This window comes from Symphalangus syndactylus, chromosome 21 (assembly GCF_028878055.3).
Source record: "Symphalangus syndactylus isolate Jambi chromosome 21, NHGRI_mSymSyn1-v2.1_pri, whole genome shotgun sequence".
Classification (NCBI taxonomy): Eukaryota; Metazoa; Chordata; class Mammalia; order Primates; family Hylobatidae; genus Symphalangus; species Symphalangus syndactylus.
Window position 1 is genome coordinate 76,105,735 of NC_072443.2, and position 27,810 is coordinate 76,133,544.

A 27,810-nucleotide genomic window follows, 5' to 3' on the forward strand; every position below is an offset into this window, starting at 1 on the left:
TAAGCACACATCTCCCGAAATTATTTTTCACTTGCTGCTCCCTCTGCATAGAACACTCTTCCTCCAGAAACCACATATCTTATTCTCTCCCTTCCTTCATTCAGTTCCTTAATTTAAATTACCCGGCTGGGTGCAGTGGCTTATGACTATAATCCTAGTGCTTTGGGAGGCTGAGGTGAGAATATTGCTTGAGCCCAGGAGTTCAAGACCAGCCTGGGCAACATAGTGAGACCTCATTTCTACAAAAAATTAAAAACTAGCTCAGCATGGTGCTGTGTGCCTGTACTCTCAGTTCCTCAGGAGTCTGAGACAGGGGAATCCCTTGAGCCCAGGAGTTTGAGGCTACAGTGAGCTATGATCATGCTGCTGTACTCCAGCCAGAGTGACAAAGTAAGATTTTGTCTCAAAAAAAAAAAAAAAAAAAAAAAATGGCTGGGTGTGGTGGCTCACGTCTGTAATCCTGGCACTTTGGGAATTTGAGATAGGCAGAGCGCTTGAGCTCAGGTTCAAGACCAGCCTGGGCAACAAAGTGAGACCCCATCTCTATAAAAACTATAAAAATTAGCCAGGCATGGTGGCGCATGCCTGTTCCCAGCTACTTGGGGGGCTGAGGTGGGAGGATCACTTGGGCCCAGGAGGTCAGTGCTGCAATGAACTGAGATCACATCACTGCACTCCAGCCTGGGTGACAAAGTGAGACGGTCTCAAAAAAAAAAAAATTAAGTTCACCTATTTAAAAATCAACTTCACTCCTCTCCCCAGTACTTCCTAATCCCTTTTCCTGCTTTTATTTCTTTATCACTTATCACTATCTGACATACTATACATTTTCTTAATGGATTTGTTCACTGTCTACCTTCCCCCTCTAGAATATAAGCCCCTTGAGGACAGGAAGCTAGTATGTTTTATTCGGTTCTATATCCTCACTCTTATAACAGTGCCTGTCATATTGAAAATGCTCAATAAATACCTGATGAATACATACACACACACACACACACATATATATATATATATATAACATCTTTGAAATACCTCTATCAGTATCAACTGTGGCACTTTGTTCAAAATTTGGCTTTATGTCCCACCCCCTTTCAGAACCTTCAGTAAGTGGAGACTAGGAATCTGCATTCAGAATCTTCCCAAGTGATGCAAATGAACAACTGAAGTTTGAAAATTGATACTTTAGCATTCTGCAAAACCAGTATAAGCCCCCTTTCATGTTATACTTCATTAGATGTTTAAAGACAGCTCTTCTATCCCCTTCCTCTCACCAACTTTGGGTTTTCTTTGTCTTAGACTGAACAGCTAAGCCTTCTATAGCCATCCATCCTACAAGGCCCCTTACTATCCCAGAAGGTCAGGCTGCATTCTCTGAATGTACTTCCATTCATTCTCTTTCCATTTAGAGTGATCTTGGTTGGGGAGTTAGTCTCTAACCAACAGCTCTCTAAAGACCCTTGCAGAGCTTTTTGAAATTAGTTCTTACACTTGAGAAACTCTGCCCTTTTTTCCCTTTGCACTATCCCTTGGGAAGATGTTCAAAAAGATGATAATGTTCAGGCTTGTGATCTCAGAATAGAAAATACACCCAGGCTGTGTGTTTCTGTCCTGTGTGTTTTTGCCCCATTAGAGACCAGACAGAGCATCTGTATATGAGTCTCCAACAAACGATCACATGAAAAATGATGTGTGATGAGAAGGCAAAGAGTGCAAAAGAGATTGTCAAGTGAAAGGAGAGGACATAAAGGAGCTATTGTCAGAGAGTGTGTTGGCCAACAGATAGATAGCAATCTAAAGAATGTCTTCTGTTAGAGCGCTGCATAGCATACAGTTTACGCTCTACCTGAGTAGGCTGGGTTTTGTTTCATTACAATGAAGGAGTAAATGGTACCTTAATACATATTTTCATTACAAGGGTATCTATTATTCAGATCAACTATGTTAACTAACTGATTATGCTATTGTGTATTTTTTTATTGTTCCAAAAGTTTGAAAAAACAAATTTGGCAAAAATCTTGGAACTCGGCTTTCCTACAAACTAGAGTAGTCTTTATTGATTAATTCATATAACCAACGTGCTAGGCAGACTAATATCCAACCCCTTGTCAAATATTCACACGTTAGTCCTCAGAACCTGTAAATACATTATGAGACAAAAGGCAAGTGTGATTATATTAAGAATCTTGACAAGGGTAGAAAATCTTGGATTCTCCAATAGGTGCAATTCAATCTCATGAGTCCTTAAAATCAAAGAATTTTTCCTGTGGTTCAGAGAGACGTGACTATAGAAGGATAATCAGAGAGATGCAAGGTTATTGGCTTTGACGTTGGAAAAAAGAGCCATAAGCCATGGAATGTCGGTGTCTTCTAGAAGCTGGAAAAGGCATGGAAACAGATTCTCCCTGACAGCCTCCAGAAAAGACCACAGCCCTGCCAATACCTTGGCTTTAACCCAGGTTTCAGACTTGCAAAATTGTAAGATAATAAATTTGTATTTATTGAAGCTACCAAGTACATGGCAATTTATTATAGAAGGAACAGAAAACTAATACAACCAACGTGCAGATGTAGTAATAAAATAAAGTATATCAGGCACTATGCTCATAATAGCTTCATTAGTAAAGTCCCAAATTAGAAATAATTCCGATCTACCAAAAGGCAATTATACCCTGGGTACTGCTCACATGGATATATCCAGTTGACAAAATTCATCAAACTGCAACAGACAATAAATACAATTCTCTACATGTATATTATAATACAATAAAATGTATTAAAGGGCAATGATGGTACATGTGTCCATGCATGTATCATCTATACTTTGCAATCATTTAAAATTCATGGTTTAAAAGAGAAGTCAGTAAACAATCTGGCTCAATGCCTGCTTCGAGCACAACCATACCCATTCATTACATATTCTCTGTAGTGGCTCTCTTGCTTTGGTGGCAGAATTCAGTAGGTGCAACAGAGACCACGTGTCCTATAGAGCCACTAAAATATTTCCTCTATAGTCTGTATTTCAGGGCATACCACAAGGAGTTCCATGTAGATTTTCTTAAGTTTCTAGATATTTTTTCACAGTCATTGGCACAACCAAAGGCAGAGCTTTCAAACCAAGTCTCTCACCTGCCAGGTTGGCAGCCAAGCAGGCAGTGGCTTTTTATTCATCCACTCGACAGATACATATTGCGTGCTGGGTAAACATGGGCTGGGCCCTGTGATAGAAGCTGGATATACTTAAATGTATAAATTATATATGTCTAGCCCCTTGTGGAGGTTATGATTCTATCAATCTGTGCAGTCCAGATGTAGAAGTCCCCAAAGGTGATTCATGAACCACCAGCATCAGCATCACTGGGAAATTGTTACAAATGCAAATTCTCAGGCCTACACTGCCTCTATTGAATCATATATCTAGGGATGGACCCAACTATGTGTTTGTACCAGATCAGCAGGAAATTCTGATGTATGTTCAAGTTTGAGAATCACTGAACTAAACCCAAAAGGTCTGTGCTAGGATAAATGTTTTATGAACCAGATTTTAAGAATGTAAATAGCTTTTCACAACACCCGTGTTGGAAGATACTTTGTCCACCTTAACTATCTGTCTTACTCCATTGTTTTGTTGCTTATAACAGAATACCTAAACCTAGGTAATTTATAAAGAAAAGGAATTTATTTCTTACAGATATGGAGGCTGAGAAGTCTGGAGTCAAGGGACGGCATCTGATGAGTGCCTTCTTGCTAGCTGGGACTCTCTGCAGAGTCCCAAGGCAATGTAGGGCATCACATGGTGAGGGAGCTGAGTGTGCTACCTCAGATCTCCCTTCTTCATCTTATAAAGCTACCACTCCCACTCACTTAATAATTCATTAATCCATTAACACATGAATCTATGAATTCATGAATGCATTAATCCATTCATGAGGGCAACACCTTCATGATCCAATCCCTTCTTAAAGTCCTCACTTCTCAATGATACCACATTGGGGATTAAATTTCAACATGAATTTTGGAGGAGACAAATATTCAAACCATAGCACTATCCTATGTAATAATTGATTTTTATTAAAGTTATAGGAAATTGACAGCAAAAGCACAACATAGAATGTGTAGATTGCTTAACATGTGCAGAATGCAGGGCAAGGCACTGCAGTCAATGCTAAGGAAATATAAAGGATGCTTGGTGCTGTGCTGCTTTCTCAGTGACAGAGAAAAAGAACCCACAGTATCAGCATCATTATACACCAGAAATTGTCAAACATTTTCTGTAAAAGTCCAGATTGTAAGTACTTTAGACTTTGTGGGCCACATAATCTCTGTCACAACTATTCAACTCTAGTGTTGTAGCATAAAAGCAGCATATTTATAGACAATATGCAAATAAATGGGCATAGCAGTGTTCCAATAAAACTTTATTTACACAAAGTGGTAGTGGGCCTTTAGGTTGTAGTTTGCTGATCCCTGTCATATACCATTATTACCATATATCATTATACATGATGCCATGAACCATGCTGTACGGCTTCACCACATATTTCATTTTGTTCAAACTTTTAACATAATTTTCCCTGTAGTTTTGTCATATATGATCACCTAACTTTGACCTTCAAAAGCTCTGTTAATATCTTGCTAATGAAAACATCATTCAGAGCAGTAACCTTCAAGATATAATCTTACTTCAATGAATGAATACATTCTACTTGTTTATTATCACAATACAAGCTTCTGTAAAAAAAAAAATTCTGAGGTTAGCATTGCTATTTTAGAAATTAGAAATTAAAAGAGGTTTAGCAATCATTGAAGTTCATACAAAAAATAATTTTTTGAGCCAGGGTTCAAACTCTAGGATTTTTGGCACTGAAGCAGCCATTTCTGGGTACTATCTCTCCATGGAGTAAATATGCTTCAAATCTAACCAGAAATTGGGTTCAGGGTACAAATGGAATATTCATGCCTCTGTGGCTATTTCTCCTCTTGACTGTGTCCTATAATTATTATTTCAGTTTAAAAGCATTTCATATCTTTAAATTTCATGACAATCATGCATACATCATAGATAAGTCATAACCCAAAACCCTAAGCACATTACTAGTTAAGTAATGATAGAATAGGAAACATTCTGTAACAGCTCAATCAGTAATATAATATCCTTCACAATATAGTTCTATAGTCATCTGTATTAGCCTGTTCTCATGCTGCATAGTAATAAAGACATAGCCCAGACTGGGTAATTTATAAAGGAAAGAGGCTTAATTGGCTCACAGTTCAGCATGACTGGGGAAGCCTCAGGAAACTTACAATATGTTACAACCAAGGGGAAGCAAACACGTCCTTCTTCACGTGGCAGCAGCAAGGAGAAGTGCCAAGCAAAAGGGGAAAAGCCCTTTATAAAACCATCAGATCTTGTGAGAACTGACTCGCTAACTAACTCACTATCACAAGAACAGGATGGGGAAAACAGCCCCCATGATGCAATTATCTCCACCTGGCCCCTCCCACGACATGTGGGGATTATGGCTACTACAAATCAAGATGAGTTTGGGTAGGGACACAGCCAAATCACATCAACATCTATCCCAGGTCTAATATCTACGTGACTGTTGGCAGGTCTTTTTCCTCCTTAGACAATTTTCCAGTCTAAAACGGAAGGTCTTGGTCTATTGTTTATAAGGCTATCTTTAAATTCCAAATTCTAATTCCATAACAATATGACATTCTTCCTCAAAGTCTTCCTTTCTTATGGAACACAATAGCATATGGTTACCAAATGCATACTTTGGCTCTTGATACATATGTTGAACCAAATGTCCAACTTTGTAGGATTTACATCCTTAAAAATTAAGAAATGGATCATTGCAAGCCATAGAGGAGAAACAAATATCTGAGGCCACCATCATTTCTAAAGAAATTGTAAACAAAACCAAAGATGATAGAATCTTCAGGGACTTCACTTGTGATATTCTGCAAATAGGAAGTGAAAATGAAAGTGATAAAATAAGGCTTGTTAAATCTGAGAATATGAGCAGATCTGTACAGATGGGAACATCAGTGAACAAGCACCCATGCACGTTTTCAGGTCAGATGAAGAGCCACTGAAAATAGATCAGAAAGCAACAGAGCCTGGCAGGGTGCATCTGAAAGAAAAGAATTTAAACTCAGCCTCCATGGGAAAAAGAAACTCACCCTCATCCCATTTCCCTTATAAGATACGGCTCTAATATGCTGGTCATTCAGAAAACAAGAGTCAATGGAGAGAAACACAGGATTTGGACAAACACATGAACAAAGAAGAGGGTTCCAGCCTTTCCTGGGTACTGAGCAGCTCAACAATATGGATGAATTTTTTTCATTCATGGTGAAATGAAAAATTTAAAACTTTTGTCATGAATCTACATTTATTTAAAGGGTCATATTATTTTCTCAGATTTTGTCCTTCCCTTTTTGTTGTTGTTGCTAGATTTCTTTCTTTTGCAAGAATGATGAGAATTTAGTTGGCTTTGCTTTCTTCTTTGTTGCCTTCACTTAAGAAAATAAAAGTAAATTTTGTCAACTTTATATCAGTTCCATTAAAAAAAAGTGAAATTGGGTACAATGTTCACTATTTGGGTGATGGGTACACTAAGAGCCCAGACTTCACCACTGCACAAATATACCCACACAACAAAACCACTTGAGTACCGTCTGAATCCATACCAATATTAAAAACTAAATTTAATTTAAAAACAAAAATATTTGAAATTATTTTGGTTCATGAAACCCAAAAGGCTCAGGGGCCTGCTTATCGTGTGACATTTGGATGCTGTCACTTTGTGGATCTTCATAACAGCTTCATTGTTGAGCGCCTATTCAAGTCAAGCACTTTACATTCATTATTTATAATTATTCCCCAAATTCTGCAAGGCATATATTGCCATTCAAAGTCTACGAATGAGGATGATGAAGTTCACAGAAGTTAAAGGACAAGCCCAAGGTTACACAGCTATTAAAATGGACATCCTCAATGCAAGCCCACAGAAATCTCCATGGTGGATTATTGAAAATTGGCAAAACTCTTTTTTTACTTCAAAGGGACACAAATGGCAATCAACAGACTCACATTCATCCTCACAGGCAACCCCCACAACTAAAATGTTAACATTTTCCCCAAACACCAAAAAAGTTGTAAGTGATTTTCAATGTTTATATGTCTTAATGTGGCTCAATCCATCAGTAGCATTTTGGATATACTCCATTTTGGAAGAGTTGGAAAAACAGTTGGCAGCATTTTGTGCATTTTATTTTAATTTAGAGGGGGGATATTTGAGATCTGCAATTAAAAAGAGGTTTGCTTTGGCTGTGATGAACTGATGTAATTCACAATTTAAACTCATTTGAGAAAAATAACAACAGCTACAACTGTCACATTTGCCAGGGAGGGAAATGGGATGAACAACAGCAGGACCCGGGAGGAGAAAAACAGCTCGTTGATAGGACTACAGATTATACAGATTAGTCATTGAAAGGGCGGAGTAAGCATCCATGGACAATCATTTGACATTTTATAAAATAGAATGGACTGCTTAGCAATATTTTCAAAGGGATTCACCAAGAAGCTTTGATAATGATGGCCTATTTGAAGCTACAACCTAGTGATGGGTGGGGTATTAAAAGATGGAAATTTTGCACACTGAATTGTTAAATTAGGATGTAAACTGGAGCCCAAAGTGGCATGAAATATACAGAACCAGTAGTCATAGAGGGAATCTTTCCATTCTGTCCTGTCACAAGTGAAAACTGAGAATTCTCACAGCTTGAGATTTTAAACCCTGGGGAAATTATAAATAGCTGGGTTTACTTAGGGACTTACTCTGGGTCTGCAAAACTAACATTTACCCATTGAGTGGTTTACCAGAAAGCCCATGTTCTTGTGAGGCTTATTGCAGCATCCTCTTTGAAAACTCCTCTGGCCTGGAAAGTGAATGAGACAATGACAGAAACTAAGTTTTACTTCCCATGTGATGAACTCAAGCTATGGCTCAATGTTTTGAGTTTTTCACTCAAGCAATCAATATATATGAAGGAAATGACAGTTTGAAATATCAAACTGCATTTTGCTTCTTGGGAGGAAGTTGGTTTCCCCATTTGCAGTTCTTCTGCCATGAAGATTGGGCTAAGAAGCTGAGACCAATTGCTTCAGAGATGGAGACAGAAGTGATACACAACCAGATATTTCCAGGAAGGAAAATGGGAAGCCGTGCTAACAGGTTTAGTCTTGAGGGAGACAAGAAAAAAGAAAGGCCAAGAATCTAGACCCTTGTGTCTTCCTATGTGCCTAGCAGATACGACCTTTGGACTCCAAAGTGCAACAAGCTAGCTACAGGCAAAGCCAGCATTAAGGACTGTCACCCCAAATACCAGAATGAGATAGGAGCCTCCTTATAGCAACTGCTCTGGGAAGAAGAGCCAGAGAAGGGGAAGGACAGGAATCTGGAGCAGCTCTGTCCAACAGAAACATCATGCAAGCCATGCATGCAATTAAAAACCTTCTGATAACCACATTTGAGAATGCAAAATTAAACAGGTAAAAATTTTAATAATATAGTTTTATTTAATCCAATATAATCAAAATTCTATAATTTTAGTATATAATCAATATAAAAGTACTAATCAGATATTTTAAATCTTTAAAATCCAGTGTATATTCCACTGGATTTCATTTACAGCAAAGATCAATTTAGACTAATCACATTTCAGGTGCTCAGTAGCCACATGTATTGAGTAGCACAGATCTAGAATAAATCAAGTTTAAATTTTGGGGCATTTTAAATCAGAAAAAAATAAGGGACCTTGAACAGACAAAACTATTTGCTTATTTTTCTGCTTACATCCAGGGCAACAGTTAAAGAGAAAAGAGAGACCAGTATTAGAAAAATAAAAGTTGGCCAGGCATGGTGGCTCCCACCTATAATCCCAGGGCTTTTGGAGACTGAGGGGGGAGGATCACTTGAGCCTAGGAGTTCAAGACCAGCCTGGTAACATATGGTAACATAACCTCTTCTCTACAAAATTTTTAAAATTAGCCAGGTGTGGTGGCACACACCTGTGGTCCCAGCTACTTTGGAGGCTGAGGTGAGAGGATTGCTTGAGTCCGGGAGGTCAAGGCTGCAGTGAGCCAGGTTCATGCCACTGCACTCCAGCCTCAATGACAGAGAAAGACCATGTCTCAAAAAAATGAAAAATAAATAAATAAATTAAAGTGGAACCATAGAATTATGTAATTGATTTATTGGACTATTTCAGGTTATCACATAGAAAATCTAATCCTACTGCACAGAAGTCTACTGAGTGCCTACCATGTGAGAGGTTTGGATGGGACTGAGAAAATGCAACTATTAATAAGACACTGAATTGTTTATGATGCTCAGGGGTAGGCCCATGGTAAAAAAAAAATATTAAAGACGTGATAGAACATAAATAGAGACAAAAAGCAACAGTGTGGGAATCCAGGAAAGGCAGTAATTAATGTTTCTGGGTTGCTGTTGGCCATAAGCTCAAGGAGGGTTGCAACCATATCTGTTTTATTTGCCACTTTCTCAACAGTACCTGACATAAGGCTCAATAAAAATGTGTTGAGTGAGTGAGTGAATGATTGCTGGTTAGAGAGAACCAGGTGAGGAAAGGCCTCATATTTGGTGTGGTATTTGAATTTGGCTTTAAAGAACTAACTGATCTTCACCTAGGAGAGTAGAACGCTTTAGACCAAAAGAACTGAACATCCAGGTAAGTGGATATTTAGGGCACATTCAGTCAATGATATTTGATCTTATGAGACAGGAGTGTAGATGGGGACAGAAGATGAGATGGAAAAGTTAGGTTGGGGCCAGATGGTAAAAAATGTGGAGGGGTTTCTATGAATTATTTGCAGGATTAGTCTATTCTAGCCATGTACCGATAGCAGTACAGTGTGGTTAAAAATTCCTGCAATGCTAAAACAGACTTTTACAGCATATTGATCTCCTGTTTTTAGAGCTTTCAGAAAGCAATCAACCATCAGACAGCCTAACAGTGGTAAACGACAGTATACATTCTTTAGAGCTGACTGTATATTGCTGTTGAATTTTCCCCATCTCAGTTAAATTTCTTTTTCTTTCCTGAATAAATTTACTGAGAGAACAATATAAGCAGTGAATAAAATGAAAATGCACTGGGTTACATTACACCCCAAAATAATAGAATGAGATTTTTTTTTAATGGGAAGAGGAGTGGCAATTTTTGCTCACTGTTATCATCAAGGATTTCTTATCTACTAAAATAATATCAAATATACTATCCAACTGGTAATATTAACACATAAATCCCAGGACTACAACTATAAATGTTTTTGCTATAAAAAAAGAATGTTCTTGACTAATATGGTACATTTATAAACTCAATGTGCATATGGCAATAGCAAGTTTAGAGAGTGGCAATAAACAAACAAAAAAATAAAGAGGAGAGGATAGTTTATGAAGCTTATAAAGGCCTTATTAGAGCATTCGGGTAATTGGAAATTTGAATATGGCCAATACAATTTGGACCCAGGTTAAAACAGAGTTGGTTCAGGGTTGTGGTTAGCAAAATAAACATCAGAGTCAGATATGCAAGGGTTTCCATACTGGCTCCTTTTGTTACTACAAGGTTAGTGCAAAAGTAATGGCAAAAACCGCAATTACTTTTGCATCAACCTAATAGAAAGTGACTTACCTTTCTGGTAGTCAGATTTTTATCCATAAAATGAGGGGATCATAACCCTAACACTGAGGGTTGTTATGAACACTGCATGCAATTATAAAGAAGTTCCTGACACATGGTAACAGCTCAAAAAAGTGATGGCTATTGTTCTTTAGTCATTGAACAATTTTTCAGCATCTATTATGTACTAGGTTCCGGAAAATCAGAGACAAAAACATCTGACTTGAAAAAGTTCATTGTCTAATGAAACAAATATTTTCTGTAAGAGCATACATCATTACATAGACCTAGAATATACGTTCTATATAATAATAGTAATGTGTTTCTCATACTGGTTCACATAGCCTAGCGTTTCTCAACTTCAGTGTGGTTGACGCTTAGGGATGGCTAATTCTTGCTTGTGGGGGCTGTCCTGTGTGTTGTACAATGTTTATACACATCTCTGGCCTCTACCTATGAGACACCAGTAGCATTCACCAGTTGAGATAACCAACAACATCTAGTCATTGCCAAATGTCTCTCCTTGGTTGAGAACTACTGGCATAGCCTGATGGAGATACTGCCTAAAAATCAGCCAGCATGGCTAAGGTTTTATTTAGTCCCCAAAACCTGACTCCACATCCCCCAGTTTGGTGACATAACCACTTATCACTACAGCATCATCTGAATCTTGCCTCTACTTTATGTTCTGACACCCTCTTTCCTAATCCAGACCCCCTCTCTCTCATCAGAGCCACCGCCCAACTTGAACTGGTCTCAGGGCCTCTTTTCTCTTCCCACTAATTATACACATGGTAAGTAGGTTGATCTCAAAACACAGCTCTGATCACAACACTCTCCTCTTCAAAAACCTACCCTTGTTCAGGGCAGGAATTTGCTAGAGCTTCATTGGTAGTGATAGAGGAATCAGTTTGTCTTGCTTTGCTTCGGACTTCCCCAGCTTTAGCATTTGAGATTTGAAAGACTGAGAGAGCCCTGGCAACTCAGGGTAATTAGTCACTCACAGCAGTGAATTCAGTTTATTTCCAGATAATTTTTTTGTAGAAATCCAGAATGTACATAACAGATATGAATCTTGGGCCTTAGACCCAGGTGGGTAAAATTTGTCATATATCTGTATTTGTATTTTTAAAATAACAGCTTAATTTCTGATTGTTCTTTTTTTTTTTTTTAGGAGGAAAGAAAATCTCACTCTAACACGTGACCTCTCCCACATTTCCAGGGTTGAGCCATAGTGCTGGGATCCTCGGCTGAGCCAAAAGTCTCAACAATAGAGGGGCTTTCCTGGTTTCTCAGTGATGTGTGGGACCAAGGATTTAGCACCGATTACCCCCACACTCTTCCTGCCCACTTGGCCCTTCCAGTGCACAGGGTCTCTGCTGCTTCCATGCTGGGTCTGTTCATGGACAGCCATTGTCCTGAGGCTTAACTACCTCCCAGGCAGCCATGAGGGCAGGATTCAGGCACTTCTAAACTTCCCTTTGGTCTCTCCAACCCCTCCTCAATGTGGAGGGATACCTCTAACCTTGGGGGATGGGGAGAGGAAATCATACACTCCCCTTTACTTCTTTAGGACGCTTTGGTATGTATACCTATAAGTTTTAGACTTTTTACTTTTCTATTATCTTCCTCACCCAATTCCTCCAAAATTTAGTCAAGGGGTCATCAACAGGTGGCCCTGTGGCTGACTACAGCGCACAGACAGGCATCGTGTGGCTTGCACAGTGTTTTGTTTTGTTGTTTAAGTTAGATCTGAATCCTTTAAAGGAGAAAAGTGGCTCTTCAGTTTACTACAGACCTCATCATCTCCTGGGTCTCTTGCACCCAGTCCACTTGACCTGTTTACGTTCCCTGCCTCATCCTTCCAGGTAATTTGAGATTCCAACCTGCGGCCTTCACTATGGAAAAACAAAACAGGTCATGAGTGTATAGAGCATATTCCTATTTCAGTTGAAGGAAATACACAGAGGAAACATAATACAGATTCATATCTGTGACTCTATAGATAACAAATTCATGTCTCAAAATACTATGTTAGCCACACATGAAAAGATGGCAGCGAAGGTGCCACAGTGATGTGCGGGTAGGAGGTGCAGAGCACTAACACCTGGCCTCCTGAGTTTCGAAACCACAAGTGTGCTGGATGAATACAAATCTGTACAATGGCATTTCAGACTGCGTGTCATAAGGCAATTATCTCCTTTTTTAGTTCTCTCTCTCAGCCTCAACAATCAAAACTATGTAACTTGCCCTTGCCTTCATCTGCTCTGCTCACTTTGCCCTGAATGATTTAGCTCATTATCTTCCCTCTATCCCTGAATGTCCTTCCTACTGATAGCTATAGTCAGAAGCTTAATTATCCTTCAAGTAGGAACTCAAACTCTATCTTCTTATGCTTTTACAAAAGGTTCTTGTCATCTTTTCAGGCTCATCCTCCTTTACCAGCCCATTAGCCGTAGGAATTCCTCAGGAATCTTAGGGCCTCTCTTTTGATCCCACTCCTTGGAGAATCTCATTCATGATCATAGGTTCATTTATTATCTTTATGCAGATGGAGCACATATATATATATATATATATAGGCTCAGCCTGGGAGAGACCACATATTTAATTTTAACAGTTCTTTTTGGTTGTTGTTGTTTTAAGACAGGGTCTTGTTCTGTCACACACGCTGAAGTGAAATGGTGTGAACACAGCTTACTACATCCTCAAACTGCTAGGCTCAATCAATCCTTCTGCCTCAGCCTCCAGTGTAGCTAAGATGACAGGTATGCATGCTCAGCTAACTTTTTTATTTTTTGTAGAGACAGGGTCTCACTTTGTTGCCCAGGCAGATCTCAACAGCTCCTTTTTTTTTTTTTTTTGGATGTTTCAAAAGCATCTCAAGTTCAACATGACTTAACTAATGATCTTTCTCCACTTAACTGAGACCCTTTCTCATGAATGGCCACTGTCAATCATCCATTCTATTAACATGTCAGAAACCTAGATGTTGTTTAGGATGTGCCCTTCTGTCTTACTACCCATATCTAAAACATCACAAATGTGATGTTTTGTAAGGGGAAGATGGCCCAATAAGACCCACTCAAAAGATGGTGTATCCAACTCCTGTGTTCATCATTGTAAATTGTGGGCACTTTGATTTCCTTCTTTTAGTGTTTTTGGAAGGAATCATTTATCAATTCTGGGACATTGATAGTGTGAATTTCATAATCAGTAAGGATAAGAAGGGAAGTGCCTTGGCTGTGATAATTCCCCAGGATAAATATCACAATGTGAGGACCTATCTGAGTAGCCCACTCATGACTCCAGGTCCCTACCACTCTCTGTCACTGTGAACCCAGCTGTATTAGTCTAGGTTCTCCAGAGAAGTAGAACCAATAAGAGATACAACTATAGATATAGATTTACTATAAGGAATTGGCTTGCATGATTATGGAGACCAAAAATTCAAAGATCTGCAATAGGCAAGTTAGATACCCAAGACCAAAAGCAAGAGGAGACTGATGTTCCAGTTTGAACACAGACAGAGAAGGAGAATTTTTTTCTGCTGCAGCCTTTTATTTTATTAGGCCTTCTCAACAGATTGGATGAAGCCTGCCCACACTAATGAGGGCAATCTGCTTTACTCAGTCCACCAATTCAAATCTCAATCTCATCTAGAAATACCCTCACAGTTACACCAAGAAATAATATTTCACCAAATATCTGGGCACTTCATAGCCCAGTCAAGTGGACACATAAAATTAACCATCACTCTCACTAAACATTGCTAACTCATCAACTCAACCTACACTACCATCCCACTCAACTTCACCTCACCTCCCTACCAACCATCAAGTCAACCTCACCTCACTAACTCATCAACTTCAGCCTTCATCCCGCATGAAGGCCAGGTTCACCAAAGAGGCATGCATCCCTTCTCCTCTTAATCACAAGCCCCAACCATTCCTGGTAGCAGAGGCTGTGTCTAACCATCAGTCTTTCTCTGAAGGAGAAAAGAATGCCATAAAAAACACAGCATTTCCCAAAGTTGATTCTATGGAACACCAGTCCCATAAGATACTCTAGGGAAAAAAAGAAAGATTTCTTGAAAACAAAATGTTATATCCCCGTATGAGTTTTCTATGCTGCATAACACATCACCACAAACTTACCAGCTTAAAACAACAACCATTTTTTATCTAGGTCAGGAGTCCAAGCTTGGCTTGGCTGGGTCCTCTGCTCAGAGTCTAACAGGGGTGAAATCATGGTGTTAGCTATGTTCTTTTCTGGAATTCAGGGTTGTCCTCCAAGCTCACATCGTAGAATTCAGCTCCTGGTAGAGGCTGAACTGAGGCCCCCAGAAGAAAGAGGCGGACTCTCTCCATAGGCAGTCGTATTTAGCTGTCTGTTCTTCAAGGTCAGCATGAAGAGCCCAGTCCCTCTTATTAAGTCAGGCCCACACAGGAGATTCTCTTTTTTGACTAATGCAAAGTCAACTGATTTGTGATCCTTCACTTTTGCTACATCATACAGCCTTAGTCACAGGAGTGCTATCCCATCAGTTTCACAAATCCCACCCTCACTCAGAGGAAGATCAGATAGGACAGGTAGGCTGGGGGGTTAGAATCCTAGGAGCCTGCCATAACTCAGATTTAGTTTGTGAATTAGCATATTATGGGCTCTGAGAAATCCTATAGTAAAGAAATACAATTAACTTTGTTCCACCTATTGTTAACCAAATTCAATAGGTGGCCCAAATAAAAACGTAATTTTCACATAGCACCGATTATCATCTTTGTAATTACTGGTTGGTGTCATCCATGTTTTGGGATATGCTGAAACAGAAAAGGTCTGCACTGTGAGGTTAGACTGTCCATGATTAAAATTCCCACACTGGACCAGGTGCGGTAGCTCATAACTGTAATCGCAGCACTTTGGGAGGCTGAGGCAGATTGTTTGAGCTCAGAAGTTCAAGACCAGCCTGGGCAACGTGGCAAAACCCCGTCTGTACTAAAAATACACATGCATAAAAAAATTATAAAGAAAAAAATTTTTAAAAATTTTTAAAGGAAAAAAAATCCCCACTGTGACACTTCCAAGTGACTTCAACTTGGGCAAATTTCTTGACCTCACATAACCTTAATAAAATGGATGTGGACTATCAGCACTCTGCTTCTCAAGCTGTTACCACAATGCAACGGAAGTAATTAACACCTTGGAATATGCCTGGCACAAGTTAGAGGTCCAAAAAGATTTTTTAAAACAAAAATTCTTTCCCATTTTTCACATGAAATTTTATAAACAATTACAAAAATGATACTCTATTAATGTTAGAGTGTTATAAGCTTCCTAGGTAACAGACTTGAAGCTTCATAACATCCTTAAGCTAAAAAAATTACTTAAATTTAAGAGGTAGGTTGGGCGTGGTGGCTCATACCTATAAACCCATCACTTTGGGAGGCTGAGACAGGTGGATCACCTGAGGTCAGGAGTTCGAGACCAGCCTGGCCAACATGGCAAAACCCCTTCTCTATTAAAAATAAAAAAAAAATTAGCTGTGTGTAGTGACGCACACCTGTAGTCCCAGCTACTCAGAAGGCTGAGGCAGAAAATCACTTGAACCCAGCAGGTGGAAGATGCAGTGAGCCGAGATCACGACATTGCACTCCAGCCTGGGCAACAGAGCAAGACTCAGTCTCAAAAAAAATCATCATCATAATTAAATAAATAAATAAATTTAAGAGGTAGAATCTTTCTTTATTCTGCCCATTGTAATTAATTTATGTTTAAAACAGCATGTTTCATCCATACTACCAGCACAATGAATCCAGAAATGACTCATTGGCATATGTATGTGAAGAGTTTCTGAACCCTTCTAAATCACCAAAGCAACAAAAACATGAAGAATTTGATGTTATTGTCTAAGTTGAATTGGTTAACATTGATTGAGATGTAACAACAATGTTAACTGCCATTCCTTTTATAACAATTCAAGCAAAGTATTATGTAAAGCCTTCAGCAACATAATGTAAATAACAAGCTATTTAATGCCTTCAGAACAAGTATCAACTATTAGAGAGAAATTATTTGACATTTGGGCTAACCTGCAGGGGAATGTCTGTACAGTACTCATTAAAAAGGTATAAAATGACAAAACTTGTGATTAATATTTAAACACTGTAACAATTGTGTGACCTCCTGCAAAGCATCCTTTCTCAGCCTCAGTTTGCTTATCAATAAAATGAGTACAGTACCCACATCATAGGAATATTGTAAAGATAAAATACATAAAACTTAGTGTAGTGTGCATTACTTATTAAATGCAAAGTTAATTATTATAGAAATTCAAGTTACAATTTGTGTTAGTCCATTCTCACACTGTTATGAAGAACTACCTGAGACTGGGTAATTTATGAAGAAAAGACATTTAATTGACTCACAGTTTCACAGGCGGTACAGGAGACATGGCTGGGGAGGCCTAAGGAAATTTACAATCATTGCAGAGGTGAAGGGGAAGCAAGTATGTCTTCTTACGGATGGCAGGGGAGAGACAGAGAGAGAGAGAGAGAGAGAGAGAGAAGGGGAAGATGCTACACACTTTCAAACAACCAGATCATGTGAGAACTCTATCACAAGATAGCACTTGGGGGATGGTGAAAAGCCATTAGTAACCACCTCCATGGTCCAATCACCTCCCACCAGGCCTTGCCTCCAACACTCAAAATCCCAATTCAACATGAGATTTGGGTAAGAACACAGAGCCAAACCACATCACAATTTGACCTCAATTTTTGTTGTATGTTGTGCTTTGAAATCCTTGAATGAAAAGTTGTTGATGAATTCTGAACAATTCAGAAACTTTAGACTGAAGTTCATGTTGTATCTATCACTTATTAAAAGAAAAAGAAAAAAAGAATGATTGTATTATTCAATGTCATTAGGCATTAACAGAGGGAAGAAAAGTATAGAGAAAATACTGCTCACAAGCAAAATTCTTTCCAAATGGAATCCTTTACAATGTATCCCACGAGGCATCTGTAGGTCTTTAGGGACACAAAACAATTTATTGAAACTTCTGTGCAAATTGAAACTCATATTTGGAGAAATGCATTAAGAATATACAGATTATTCATGCTCTTCTCTGAAGGAACTGCAGAGATCAGTTTTATTATACAAATGCTCCTTCAGTGATTAAAATCCCTTCCCTCTGACATATGCATGAGAAAGGAATAAAAGCAAGTGCATAAAAAGTGAAACCTACTCTGATAGATAAATTACATACATTCAAGAATGAGGAAAATTGTGTGTGCATGTTATCATATTAAAAAAATAAAATATATTTGGAACTCCTTGAGTTTCCCTCCTCAATAATGAAAGGCACAGAATGAGAATGTTCACTTATAGTGATTTTATCAGCACACCATCAGTGAGGCCAGAATGAATGGTAGACATTACTCTTGCAGAAACATGAATAGGATATCATTTTGATATTACTGCTGCAAATACAGCTAGCAAAGCCAATGTTCATTCTAAACTGCTTGTCAAGGTTTCACGAGAGTCACAACAAATAAAGAAAAAATCCTTGCAATTTAACCAGCTTTTACTGGGAGCTGTAATGTACCCAGCCCTTTCCTGGGCACTATCATAAATATAAGAAAAAGATGTTGACATTTTCCAGCGCTAACAGGTGAGGTTGTGTTAATTCTGTACTCCACAATTCCAAGGGAGCTAGCCTGAGAGTTTTTATAGTGTATAAAACATACGGTTGAGGCTGGGCATGGTCGCTCACACCTGTAATCCCAGCACTTTGGGAGGCCAAGGCGGGCAGATCACCTGAGGTCAGGAGTTGGAGACCAGCCTGGCCAACATGGTGAAACCCCGTCTCTACTAAAAATACAAAAATTAGCTGGGCATGGTGGTGGGTGCCTGTAATCCCAGCTACTTGGGAGGCTGAGGCATGAGAATCTCTTAAACCCAGGAGGCAGAGGTTGCAGTGAGCCAAGATCACACCACTGCACTCCAGCCTGGATGACAGAGCAAGACTTTGTCTCAAAAAAAACAAAAAAACACAAATACAAAACATAGGGTTGGGATTCACTCACTTGGGGGCGCGGGGCACCTGACTTTGCCACATAAAGTGTAAACATGGGTAAATTTCTTAAATTTCAGACTTCAATTCATTTATTCATCAAATGAGAATAAAAATACCCACCTCTTATCTTCATTATGGGGATTGAATGGATTAATGTATATAAAATATTTAACCTAATATGCTATAGACGTGCCATGGTGGTTAACGTCTGTCTTTGGCTTTCCCCAGTATTAGCCTCTGAGACAGGGATTTTGGTGCAAGAAGTTTATTTGAGAAGTGATCCCAAGACACAGGGAGAAAAACAGAGATATGAGACAGAGAAGGAAGATAAAGGGTGATTTCTTGAGGAGGTGACTGCTGTGGGTAACAGAACCCAGCTCACTGGGGGAACTCAAAACAAAGTAGAACAGCTTTAGAATTACCCCTTCCCAGAAGCAAAGGCATTAGGGTACTTATCTACCAACTCTCTGTTATTGGTTTAGGATTGATTCCTGGAGCATTAACCTTTCTGCACTTCTAGCCTGCCCTGCATGCTGACCAAGCTTGCTTCCAAAGACAGAGAAATGACTTTAGGTGGAGAGAATTAAAGGGCTTTCAGTAAGCTGACTACAGAGGCAATCACTTAGAGGATATAGACAAGCTTAAATAGGATCTTCATGACTAAGACTTTATTTAACTTCCCCATGACTCCTTAGCCTCTAGGCTCTCACTGCTTTATGATGCTTCTATAATTCAGGTAAAATCTTTCTAATTGTATTCTTTCCATTTGAAAACATTAGGCCAACAGGATTCGAATGTATACCATCTGGGTTGAGTGGAATTAGAGCTTTGAACTTGGACATCCAGATTTTATACAGAGTTGGCTTGCTAGATGCTCTCAAAGAGTTCACAATTGAATTGGGGAGACTGTACATACACAAGTGAAAACATGTAAGTCAAATGCAATTTAGAAGTTTAAGGCACTAAAGTCAGTGCAATGGCATTTTCTAAGAGGTAAGACAAAGTTTCATCACTGCAAAATCTGCTGAAATTCTTAATGTTTTTCATCTAGTATCATTTTCCATTTTACTTTGAAATTTCAAGGCATCTGAATAGAGCAACTTAGTGTTGACTTGTTAAAGAGTGAGCTGCTTGGCATGATAGTAAAATGGACTAATCGTTCAGTATAGTAGAGTAAAAACGACCAAATTTTGGATACTGAGTTCTTCTGGTTTATTATTTTGAAGAGAAAAGAGAGAAGAAAATAGGTTATTTCCCAACTGTGGTATAAATACAGCATCAAAGCTGAAAGCAAGCATATAAAATTGGAGAAGCTTTTCTGAATATGTAAGTTGTGCTAATTAGAGTAGATAAAAATCAACTAATGAGTGTCTAACTTTGTGTGCAGATCTGTGCTTAGAAAGATGGTGGGATAAGAAAAAAAAACAGGCTTTACTGAGTTAAAAAACAGAGATCTAAGCTCTGCTTCTTATTAGCTGAGCAATTAGGTAACTTAGTTTCTCTCTCCGAAGTCTAAATGCATATTCCCTGAAATGGGCATAATAAGACTTACCTCACAGTAGTGTGAAAAGAATATGACATATAAATGCAACATGACATATAAAAGTGTTAGAGGCCATCAACAGGTGAACAGACAAACAAATTGTGGTATATCTTTACAATAGAATGCTACTCAGCAATAAAAAGGAATAAATGACTGAAGCAAAAACCAACACGAATTAATCTCAAAATAAATACAACAGACAAAAGAGAGTATGTACTCTTAGGATTCTATTTATATAACATTTTAGAAAATACATAATAATCTATAGTGATAGAAAGCATATGAGTGATTACCTGAGGATGGAAGAATACAGAGGAGTGAGAGGGCACAGGAAACTTGTGGGGTAAGCGAGATGTTCATTATCTTGATTGTGGTGCCGGCTTCATGGATGTATACATATGTCAAAATTTATCACATTGTGCACTTTAAATGCATGCCATTATTGTATGCAAATTTTACTACAATAAAGCTGTTGACAAAACAGTATCAGATGCTCAGTAAATGCAACTGTCCTTTTCTAAGTGTGTGTTTATCGGACCTTAATGCAACTTCCTTGGGGTCAAATTTGGTAAGTCCAAATCAGCTGAAGCTATACAGATTTTGTCTGCCCATCACTTCTTTCTTCTTCAAAAGAGCAACAAACAGGATTGCCCCTCTTTTGGTAAACCTCACCTCCCTGGCTCAAAAGCATGGTGCTTATTGGGGTTGCCAATCATACAGAGCCAACATTTTGGCCACTTAGGAATGGGCATGTGCAGGGAACACCATGTGGCCCTTTCAGATCCCCTCTACCAAATGCTGTGTGCCCAGCCCCCAACTACTTCTTCCTTTTGCTGCAAAGTTTGCATCTGCAACCTTCTTCAGAGGATTGCCTTGGAGCTAACAGGGCTGCTGTGCCTATAGAGAGCCAGGATTTACATCCCACTGACCAAGGCGAGCTGTAACCAATGGCTGGCACAGTGTTGCTTTTGCCCAGCTCCCTTGCTGTGGGAGGGGACAAACTCTGACATGTAATTTATGCTCTAAGCTCTCTGTGGGCCAAGGCTGGCACTTTACCTGAAATTGCAGCTTTGACCAGTAATTTTCTCTTCTTTATCCTGCCTTCCTATACCCTTACCATTTTCTACTGAAAAAATTTCCTTAATAAAACCTCTTGTACCTGAATCCGACTTCAAATGGCATGGCAGCCACCTCTTTGGCCACTGAGATTTCCAGGAATACACCTGGGACCCCAGCTGACCTCATAAGGGTCTTTTAGATATTTTGAGACTTGAGCTGGGGCTATCTTTCCTCTTTGGTCATAAGGAAGTATGGATGTGACACTGTAGCTCCTAGGTTCCTCATCTTGAGAGAAAAAAAAAAACTACTTTGAAAGGAATGCTAAACAGAGAAACTCACCAGAGATGAAGTGAGAAACTCCTGGTGATGGTTGGGTCCATGATGCCAGATACCTTTAACGACAGCACTCTTTTTCCTTCTGGGGTTGTTCACGCTGACCAACAAATAAAGCATGTATTTTGAGTCATATTCAAATATTTAAACAATATTTTTCATACTTTTCAGTTGTTTTTAGTAGTTTGAATTGATTTTCTTTGGAATATCAAACTCTCCCTTTGCACAGACTAAAGAGATGAAATCACAGTGGGGGAATTTGGAACCTAATGAAAGAATCTTAGGTTTCTTTCATTAAAAATTACACTTTTCCACAAGACACAGACAATAACATAAAAACTCATTGTATCAAGGAAAAGCTAATCTTAATGGCACAGGCTAATGCTGATAGTATAAAAGTGACTTCCTGAGAAAGTTTAGCTCACAAATGCTCTGAACCCTTACTAAATCAGATGGATAGCAGGACCATTAATGGCTTGGAGAATTTTCAAATTGAAATTTGCTATTTTGTGCAGAATATTAGAATAGTGCTTCATTGGCTTGGCTAAAATCACACGAATGACATGAGAATTACTATTTTAATTCATTTAATGATTGCTTGATGAGTTAAAACTTTTTGCCTCCCTCTTGTTTTAATTTTAAAAAATTAATCCACTCTAAAAGATGAGATACATGAAAATAAAACATTTCATGCAATAATCTTTGCTGTTTTTAGTGGTTTTTTAGTGGAGGGGGGAGATATATCTAGGATTATTAAAGGTCAAAAAGGTGAGATTGGCAATATTAAGTGTTACAGTATTTCTGCTCTAAGAACAAATATTTATAATAGTGGTCCTCAACCAGGGGAGATTTTACTCTTCCTCCCCACCCCCGTGTATTAGTCCCTTTTCATACTGCTATGAAGAAATACCCGAGACTGGGTAATTTATAAAGAAAAAGAGGTTGAATGGTCTCACAGTTCCACATGGCTGGGGAGGCCTCACAATCATGGCAGAAGGCAAAAGGCACGTCTTACATGGCAGCAGGCAAGAGACTATGTGCAGGGGAACTGCTCTTTATAAAGCCATCAGATCTTGTGAGACTTACTCACTATCATGAGAATGGCATGGGAAAAACCCACCCCCAAGATTCAGTAACTACCCACAACAAGTGAGGATATGGGAGCTACAATTCAAGATGAGATTTGGGTGGGGACACAGCCAAAGCATATCATGCTTCTAGGGGATATTTAGCATTATAGCATTTAGAAAGATACAGTATCCAGAAAGATTTTTGATTGTCACAAGTGTAAAGGAGGGGGCAATTGCTACTGCATATAATGGTAGAGGCCAGGGATGCTGCTAAATATCCCATTATGCATAGGACAGACCCACACAACAAAGAATGGTCCAGCCCAAAAGGACAATAGTGCAGAAGGAATGAAATCTTCATTTACATCCTTGCTACCATATCTTCCCTTTCTTTTACCTCAGAGCTGTACCCTGGAGAAACAAAAGGAACTACTCTAGACTGGAGTCTAAGTTAAAATGTAAATCCTGAAACCTCCTAGCCATGCTATCTAAGGTAAACTACTTTGCTTCTCTGTACGTTTTCCTTCGAATTTTGTAACAGTGCAATAGCACTTACCTCTTAGAGCTATTCGGAGAACGAAATGAGGTAGACACTTCCAGTAAAACTGCTTAGCACAGTGCCTGCACATAACATAGATCCAACACAGCTTAGCCATTTGTTGTTTTTGTTACAACAAGTAGAAGTTTGGGGCAGGTATAGAAGATAAAGCAAGAGGCTGGGTTTGGTGGCTCGCATCTGTAATCCTAGTACTTTGGGAGGCCAAGGTGGGTGGATCACTTGAGGTCAGGAGATTGAGACCAGCCTGGCCAACATGGTGAAACCCTGTCTCTACTAAGAATATAAAAATTAGCTAGGCGTGGTGGTAAGTACCTATAATCCCAGCTACTTGGGAGGCTGAGGCAGGAGAATCACTTGAACCCAGGAGGCAGAGGTCGCAGTGAGCAGAGTTCAGGTCACTGCACTCCAGACTAGGCAACAGAGTGAGACTCTGTCTCAAAATAAATAAATAAATAAATATGAAGTAATATTTTCATTGGGCTGTTTTTATTAACCCATATTAATACTAGAGATATTTTATTGTAGCTTAAAAAGTAAAACACTAGAATTTCATTTTAAAAATTACTGTATATCTTCTACCACAGACATCCTTACTTCATTCTTAAGCCCTAGCCTCACCATTCTTTTTAATCCCAGAACCTCTTGTTCTTTCCTAATTCTCAACCTGTCCCTATCTTCACCTTTTTTTTTTTTTTTATAACTTGAACTTATCTTACATTCAGGGGGTGCATGTGCATAAAGGGGTGTCGGTTCCATGGTTATATTGTGTAATGCTGAGGTTTGGGGTATGAAGGATCCCATCAACTAGGTAGTGGGCATAGTACCCAACAGGCAGTTTTTCAGTCCTTGTCCCTTTTCCTCTCTCTCCCTTTAGTAGTCCCCAGTGTCTCTTGTTTCCATCTTAATGTCCATGTGTACCCAATACTTAACTCCAACTTACAAGTGAGAACGTGCTATTTGGCTTTCCTGTGTTAATTTGCTTAGAATAATGGTCTCCAGCTGTATTCATGTTGCTGCAAAGGAAATGATACTTCTTTATGGCTGCATAGTATGCCATAGTGTACCTGTACCACATTTTCTTTATCCAGTCCACCACTGATGGACACCTAGGTTAATTCCATGTCTTTGCTATTGTGAACCGTGCTGTGATGAACTTCAGTTAATTCTTACTTTCCCCCAGCTCTCTCTGCATTCCTGAATTCCACAGGCTTTAAAGCAAAGTTCCAAGTAGGTTATAAGACCAGGCAGTATAAGGTCATGGTCTACAGGGCAAATTTTGTCAACATCCTTGCCTTTGTTTGGTCTTCTTCTTAAAAAAAAAATGTTTTTATTTTATTTGACTGCCTTTAGGTAGGACACATACATGTTACCAAGGCTCCCAGGACTCCTTATTCCCTTGTTTGGCTTACTTTATTAATTTAGGTTTCCTTGCTTTGTCTCCTGAAGGCAACTGGGTTTAGATGCTGCAGGAGGTTAGAGGCGGAGGATTTGACTGCGAGAAGGACTGAGGAAGGCTACTGGAAAGAGCTAAGCACTGCAGCAGTGAGCTCAGGAAGGTGGTGGAAAGGGCGGCATTATGGACAGTTCAAAAGCTGTGAATACCTGTGCCAAACTAGAATGTATATGGCCTTTTCTGAGGACAAAGAGTATCACAGCCTGGGTAAATAAACCATCAGTGCAGGAGAGCCACTGCAGAGACAGTCAGAAACATATATTTAAACCAGAGGCTCTATAGAATGAAGCATTAGGTGGAAGAATTTGGATTTTATTTGTAGCAACAGAAAGTATTACAGTTAAAAAAAAAAAAGGACATGGAAGTAACAAAAGGAAAAGGATCTTTTAATTTTTTTAGAAAAATAGATTTTATTTTTTTCCTATCAATTTGTGTTCCTTGTAGAAAGTCTAGAAAATAAAGGAAATGGGTCGGGTGTGGTGGTTCATGCCTGTAATCCCAGCACTTTGGGAGGTCGAGGCAGGTGGATCACGACATCAGGAGTTCGAGAACTGCCTGACCAACATGGTGAAACCCAGTCTCTACTACAAACACAAAAATTAGCTGGGCATGGTGGCACGCACCTGTAATCCCAGCTACTCAGGAGGCTGAGGCAAGAGAATGGCTTGAACCTGGGAGGCAGAGGTTGCAGTGTGCCGAGATCGTGCCACTGCACTCCAGCCTGGGCAACAGAGCGAGACTCCACCTCAAAAAAAAAAGAAAAGAAAAGAAAGGAAATCAAAATCACCCCACCCACCTCCTAGCCTTCAAATTATTTATAGTTACCATAGACACACACACACACACTTTTAAAAACAAAATTTAGAGTCATCTATAAAATTTTTAGTCTATTTTAAAAATTTGATATATCAACAGGATTTTTCCAAGTTGTTAAAGTTAACTATTTTTTTTAAATATTGTGTCTGATATAATTGCAAAAGTAAGCAAAGATCTGTGTTCACTGCAACATTATTTGTAAAACCAAAAACCCACTAAATGTAAAAACAATATGAATATACTTTAATAGGAGCAAATGATGACTTACTAATATTTATTGAGCATCTACTGTGTGCCAGGCACTGTTCTAGCCATCGGAAATGCAATAGCAAACAAAGCAGACAAATTATTTGCACTCATTGAGCTTACACGTCAATGAGTTTATATTCTGGTGCAGGGGTTAGCAAACTTTTTCTGCAAAAGGCCGCATATTCCATGTTTTTAGTTGTATGGCCTCCAGGGCAACTACTGAATTCTACCATTGCAGGTGGAAAGCAGCCATAGACAATACATGCACTAATGAGTATGGCTGAGTTCCAATAAAACTTTATTTACAAAGATAGGCAGTAGGCTAGATATATATGTAGATACAGATTATAGATATATAAAGAGAAAATATTTGAACAGACAATATATAGATATAATAAATTATTGGACTAGAGGCTTTAAACTATTCTAGGATCTGAATATATTAATAGATTGCCAAATTATTTCAGAAGGATGTAACAATTTAATTTCCACTTCTACCAACAAGTAGAAGAGTGCTCACTGCCTCCACAATTGTAGCCACATTGGGCATTTTAATTTATTTATTTAAAAATGTACAACTTTAATAGGCAGTATTATATTTTATTTTGCGTTTCTTCAATGCCATCAGTGAAGTTGGCCATTTTTTCTTGTTATGGATAACTTCTATCTTTCTGAATTGCTTATTCTCATCCTTTTTGTCTATCATTGGGGTTTTTAATTTTTCTTTTTATAACAGTTTCTAGATAATATTTTCTTGTAAAAATTTTACTCTTTCCAACCTCTGCTAGATGAATAAAAATTTAAAAATGAAATTTTACTTTAGTCTCCCTCTAGTTTTTTTCCTTGTGGCATTATGAACTTCACTCTTCTGGAAACTCTTGCGTTAACTTTGATCTGAGGTTATTTCAAATTTTTAAGGTAGAATTTTGAAAGGAAATTTGCAGAGGTTTTTAGCTTAGAGATATCTCTACAGGCAGGTTCTTCTTTGTGGTGGCTAAACTCTCTTTAGCTCATGGCCAACCATTATCTCTGATGGAACTCTGCTAAAATTCATTTTGCCTACAATATCAAGAGTTCCCCACATTATTTCAGCCCATAGTTGTAGTAACTGGGGGCCTAACTACGTCAAAAGGCTGGGATTCTTTGACCTGCTTTCTTTGCTGAAGTGAGCAGACCTCCTTCAGTAGCTGATCTGCCTCTTTGACTTGGCTTTCAGTCAATTTACTCCTGTCATAATCACGTTTGCTTTTCCAGGAACTTAACAAAGCTTGATATCAGAAGAGGAGAAATCATTATTTGCACCACTTCTATCTACTTCTGCTGTAAATTTTTTTTTTTTTTTTAACCAAGTATAGGTTCTCTCTGATTTTCTTCTCTTGCTGTCTCTAATCTTTTTATATACATCAATAAAAGCCAACCAAACAAACACTTTCTGGAATGCTTGAGTCTTGTTATGTCTCCACTGAGAAAGTCCCAGGGTGGCATTTTTACAGCTACATTGCGGGGCCCAGACTGCAGGAATGTTAGATAATCCATGCCGTGCTAGAAATAATATGGAACAGGATACAAGTTAGTAATTGAGGTGGTCAGGAAAACAGGTAGGAATGTAGTTTAGAGCTAGTTTCAAAACTTTTTTTTTTTTAAATAGCAGAACCTTTTTTCTAACAGTCTCAAATGCCTCTCCTCTTATTCCAGATAAAACACTAATATGAGCTAATATGGTTGGTTGTAAATGAGAGGCAGTACAGTCTACCCTGACCCCACATTCCCTTGATCCACCCTGGAAGTTATTTGCAGCTCAGAAGGATAGACCTAGACTCAAGCACATGAATCTCTTGGCCCTAAGGCTTTATCTAGGTACAGTGGCATGAAATGATCCATAAGGGAGGCAGGCTGGAGATGAAGAAGGAGTTCAGAGCAGGTGTGAATGCCCCT

The 27,810-nt window shown here is 38.8% G+C and overlaps 1 long non-coding RNA gene across 3 annotated transcripts in view; it reads right to left on the bottom strand.

Moving 5' to 3' along the window:
• LOC129471303 (uncharacterized) overlaps window positions 1-27,810 on the bottom strand; it is a 128,279-nt gene that overhangs the window by 91,449 nt on the left and 9,020 nt on the right. The window contains exons 1-3 of one of the 3 annotated variants that reach the window (XR_010118669.1): window positions 25,434-25,549; window positions 21,735-21,828; window positions 20,630-20,805 (exon numbers count right to left, since the gene is read on the bottom strand). This is a non-coding gene — a long non-coding RNA (uncharacterized lncRNA). Of the gene's footprint in view, window positions 1-20,629; window positions 20,806-21,734; window positions 21,829-22,684; window positions 23,168-25,433; window positions 25,550-27,810 lie in introns of those variants that run through there. The other 2 variants (XR_010118668.1, XR_010118667.1) reach the window with 2 other exon arrangements.